This window comes from Populus euphratica, unplaced genomic scaffold, assembly GCF_000495115.2.
Source record: "Populus euphratica unplaced genomic scaffold, PopEup_1.0 scaffold62.1, whole genome shotgun sequence".
In the NCBI taxonomy this organism is placed as follows: domain Eukaryota; kingdom Viridiplantae; phylum Streptophyta; class Magnoliopsida; order Malpighiales; family Salicaceae; genus Populus; species Populus euphratica.
In genome coordinates this window covers 242097-248096 of record NW_011499939.1, presented here as the reverse complement: position 1 = coordinate 248096, position 6000 = coordinate 242097, and positions in this window count along the sequence as shown.

Here is a 6000-nt window from a genome sequence, read left to right as displayed (position 1 = left end):
CCCTCGTATATAATAAACTATGCTTTGAGATTGCATCTGCATTTTACGTCAAGCACAGACAAAAACTCCTCAACAAACCGGACCAACCCCTAAAATACCCATTTACGGAGATGTTGGAACTTCAATACTTTGCAATAAATTATCATATAATGAGCGTACGATATGATATTTTGTCGTCGTTTGATTGGCCAGGCCTGAACAGTGTGCTAGCCGCCATCACGTGTCTTATTTTGTGGATGGGTCCCTCTCACGCGCTTATCTTAACGGAGTCTCCAAGAAATAAACGGAGTCTCCAAGATAGAAAAGTCCCTTTGTGACTTGTGATTTTTTATATATTTTTTTAAACCCTTTCACACCTTCTTTTTCACTTCTGCGTGTCCTGCTGTCACTCTGTTGCTTTTTTCAGTATTAATATATTAAATTAATATATTTTTATTTTAAAGATTTTTAAAAAACAATTTACAAACTGAAAAAAAAAATATGTAAAAACAAACCTAATACTAAGAAATTGTCTTAATAATTCCTTTTCAAAACATTTTTTATTAGTAAATATATTAAAATAATATTTTTATTTTATAAAATTATTTTTAATATTAACACATCAAAATAATTTAAAAATATAAAAAAAATTAATTTAAAACAAAAAAATAAAAAAAAATTATTTATTTAAAAACCCTTTAAAAGTGAAAACAAACAAGAAAAGTATTTGAAAATATGTTAATAATTATTTTTAAAAGTATTTTTTTACTTCAAAATTATTTTACACGACAAAATAAAAATTATAAAAAAAATAAAATATATTTTTAAAAAATACAAAAATAATATAATCAGACACGACGCGGTTAGAAAATTAAAAAAACCGGTGCTTAGAAAGCAACGCAAGGTGCATAGCACTTACCAGCTAAATTGACTTGAAAAAACAAAGCGAATTAAAGAATAAAAGTGTTAAAAGAATATGTAAAATGCTTTATCCCATCACAAATAGTAGCCACGGAGGTATGAGATCATGGACACCACGTCATCAATTTTGGTAGATTCTAATAATTTAATTGTTCAATGGAGTAGAGATTTGGGTGGAGGAGAAGGACTTGGATCTTGAGATTATTATGCGCAGGGATCCGTTGTGTTGGCATGTAGCCTAGGCCTAGGGCATTCTCGTTATTAATTTGAGAATCTTTCCACTCAGGTAAGGCGAATATCCGGCGATCACCACCAGTAGCTTCATCTGCCGTCCAGATTTCATCATTTCAAAGTCACGAGAGTAGGATATTATCTGCTTTTGTATTTTAAAAATATCTAAAAATTTATATATATTTAATGTTTTTAAATTATTTTAATAAATTAATATTAAAAATATTTTTTAAAAAATAAAAAATATTACTTTAATATATTTCTAAATAAAAAATAATTTAAAAAATAATCACAACCATACTCTCAGTTAAATTATATTTTAAAAAAAAATAGAAAAAGACAAGTTATATGTTGGATTAAAAATCTAAGTCATTATAAAATTTTAGGAAAATCAGCTCTTAACTTCATATATTTTAAAATTTTATCTGATAGTTAACTTGGAATCCAAAGCTAAAACTAGAAATAAATTCAAAAAAAAATTAAAAATTAAATTATTCTAATAGATTAATTCGTATCTTTCACAAATCAGCCACGTCAAAGCAATATAAACTCATACTAATCATCACACTTTCCTTTTCTTTTAATCATTAAATAAACAAAATCTTTTTTATAAGCACCTTTTAAACTTTAATAAAAATTATTGGTATAAAACTCTCAACGATAAAAAATTTGCGAAAAAACCCTTATGGAATAAGGTTTTTCAATTGTTGAATTATGAATTGATTAAAGTATTTTTGTAATTAGCTTATTTCTCCTATGTTAAAGTAATTTTTTCAATGAATGTTTATAAATACTTGTAAAAAATTTTCTTTGAGGGTGTTAAAAGATTTCCAGGTAATAAAATCAGTAACTTAATAGAGAAAAAAATAATAAATACACTTAAAAATATTTAAATTCTAAGATTTTAGTTTGTTGTTGTGTTGAATATATATCCTTTTATTTTAAGAAAAAACTTGCATTTTACTTTGAAGTTCAAAGGGTATTTATAGTCCATAAACATTTTTTTTTCATAAATGGATGGATTGAAGAGTAATTTTACCATAATAATATTCACTACAAACAAAATATTCCTCACACAAGTATTAATAGAGAAAAATATCTTTTACACAAATATAATAAAAAAATATCTTTTATACAAGCATATATGAGCATTAATAAAGAAGGATATCTTTTACACAAGTGTTAATAAATATTAATAGAGAAGGATATTAACCATGTCCTAAAAAATTCAAGTAGCTTAGAAATAAAGTTTCTAGGTTGAATAATTGGTTAATCAATTTGTCTTAACAATATCATCTATTTTTTCTAGTTAAGATAATTGATAGCTTATACCTAGTATGTTCGTAGGTCAATGTGGTTTGTGATTAGTATCTGTAAAAGGTTATTTTTTATGGAGATGGGACTCCCCGATAGTAAAGTTAGTAACTTTATAAAGAGAGAAAGTGTAATAATATTTTAAAAAGACATACACTGAAAATATATATGTTAGAATTGTTGAGAATGAAGAGATTGTGAATTTTGTTCTGAATGTCTCATGGTTTATTTATAGCTCATAAACCTTGTTTTTTTTTTATGAAGATAAATGTTTGGAATTTAATTTTACCCTTATGATATTTAAGTTATATTATACTCAAAATAATATGTATCGAATTATTATATATACAAAATATCATTCGGTGAGTGTTAGGCTTGGATAAAGTGCTCAAGCCCACAAGAGTGAAAAATGAGTTGGGGCGCACTGATTTGACCCAAACACGCTAGGTCGAGTGTGAAAGCTCGAGCCCATAAAAGGTGAAAGTGGGTCTAAGAGGGTTACCTGGACTCAAGCATGCCTGGCTTGAGCGTGATGCCCTGAGGTCATGAAGGGTGAAAGTGAGTTCATGAATGTTGCTTAGACACAAACATGCAAAGCTTGGAGTTCAAGCTCATGAGGCGTGAAAAGTGGGTTTATAAATCCTATCTAGACCTAAACATACTAAACTCAAATACATTAAAAATAAGAAATAGGTATAGTCACGCTATCTGAACCTAAACATAGGCTCAGGACACAATCTTGATCTCGCAAGAATAGGGTGTATTGTCAACACTAAATACTAAATGTATTGGACATGCACCCTACATAGGCTAGGTAGTAGCATAAGCCCAAACTTCTTAAATAATAAGCTTAGGCTACCATACTTAGGGGTATGTTTGCTATTGCAGTAGTTGTTGTGGTTATAGTTTGAAAAAAATTCTTTTATAAAAAATATTTTTAGTTGATGTTGGTTTGAAAAAATAGGTGTTTGATTAAAACTATGGTTAAAATTGAGATTGAAGAAAAAATAATTTATTGTATTTAGTTAAAAATGCTTTTGAAATTGAGGTTATAAAATAATTTTAAAAAATATATATTAATATTGATGGTTTTAAATTTAAATTTTGTAGAATTAATTACTCCTATTACATCATAAAATAAATAATATTTTATATAAAATATTTTTTATTATTCCATTAAATTATTTATAATTACATTACGTACAAAATTCATCCGATAAGAATTGCAGTTTTTATATTTTTTTAATTGTGTAATAAAATTAGATATAATATTATCAAATATAAAATTAATATTACAGTGCAAGTGAATTTAATTCATTCTATACTAGTTTTTTTAAAAAAAATATTATTCACATCACAATACAAATGAATTTAATTTACTCCAAATTAGTTTTTTTTTAAACTATTAATAAAATTAACACATAAAAAAAAGTCATTTAAACAGTGTAAGTGAATTGCACTGTTTATTAAGTGAATAGTGCAAAACTCACGTGTGAACAACGTAAATGAATTTCATTATTTATTGTTTTTAAAGTAAATAGTGCAATTCTCTTGCATGTTCACATAAACAGTGTATTAATGTATACTATTCATGTTAATTGCACTATTCAATGAACAATACAACTAGCATGTACAATATATTAAAAACAAGAATTTTTTATTTTTTATTATCTGTGTTTCAAATACAAAAATTAGATAAAATCCATAAATAATAAATTATATTTTTATTAATAAATAATTATAAATTATATTTTAATTAAAATATAATCACAACATGTGAGCCGGAGCCGCATTAACAAACTGCCTCCTAAGCTAAAATTCCAACATTACTCTTAATCATTAGATTACAAGCAAATCTTCACAATTTTAAAAACTTGCGATTTTTTTTTTTTTTAAAAAGCCCCAGCTAGAGTCTATGAACCATGTCCCATAAGGATCAAAATCATGATTCGTCATGCTGACATTGTTAGTGAGCACATCGGCAAAGCAGAAGTCGTCAGGTTTCATGTCATCACCGCCATAATGACAGCTAAAATAATTTCAGACGTGTTCAAGGTAGTTCACATCACGGGCCTTGACCATGAACCCATGAACTTCAAAGGGCGACTTGAATCCTGGCTCGAATGATTTGCCCTCCAAGTGGCCTGCCTCGGGTGCCCATGCAGCAAGAGCTAGCGGTTCCCTTGAAGCCACGCATCTCCCTCCATCTAGACCCTTGAAGCCACAGATATAGAAGAGACAATAAACCTTAACCTGTTCCTATCTGTCTGTGAATCTATGAAGTAAATTATTCTTAAATAAAAATAATAAAATGGATACTTCAATTATTTGTTGTTATCTACATGGACAGCAGTAAGTATTTTTTTTATTTAATTTCACGTGTTAACTTATACCGAAAACATAGCCTGTTTATTTTTATATTTTTAAAGTATTTTTAAAAATTTATTTATTTTTTATTTTATTTTGATTGAAATTAATTTTTTTTATATTCTTTTATTATTTTGATACACTAATATTAAAAATTATTTTTTAAAAAAATAAAAAAATATTATTTCAATATATTTTCAAGCAAAAAACACTTTTCAGAATAAACTACTTTAATAATATCAAACAAGTATAAAAAAGTTTTATATACTTATTTAAGGTGTATTTGATTGTGGTTTAAAACTTTTTTTCATTTAGAAATACATTAAAATAATATTTTTTGTTTTTAAAAAATTATTTTTGATATCAATATATTAAAATGAATTTAAAAAATAAAAAATAGAAAAAAATTAAATTTTAAAAAATATAATTTAAACTATATTTTCAAATATATTTTTAGTATATCCAGAAAAAATTAACAACGAATCCAAAATTTGAAAGTAGAATATTAAGAAATGATCCAGATCTCTTGGCCTAATGGACTAACTTCTTAAAATTAGTGAATAATTTATTGTTAATAACGTGATATATGGAAAACCCAGTTATCGATTTTGTGTTTCTATGATTGGTTTTACTTATAGGATTTCATAACAAAAATTGTAATACCTCATGTTAAAAAAAGTATCTAAAGCTAAAATATCTACGGCAGATAGTACTTAACCTTATAAAATATATTTTGAAGTCTGTGAATTGCCAAAAATAAAACCGTGAGGAGTGAGAGCTGAATTAAATTGAGTTAAAGCAGACAATATTATATAAGAAAGAGTGAATCAAGCTTTACATATAGTATCAGAGCTAAGAAAGATTCATTCTTAAGATAGGAGGATTGTAACATTCTATATCGAGAGAAAAGCGTCTAAAGTCATGGTATATAAGGTAAGTGGTACCTAATCATATAGAACGTGTTTTAGAATCTGTGAGCTATTAGAAATAAAATCATAAGGTGTAGAATTCGGGTTAAACTAAGCCAAAATAGACAATATTTTACAAGGAAAAGTGGTCAGACCTTACAAAAATTATCATATGTCTTTGGATTAGGTGTTTATCTAAATGTTTTTATTAAATTATTTAAAAAAAAAAAATAAGAAATACTCATCAAGTATTCCCTTAAAAAGTTGCAAAACATTGACA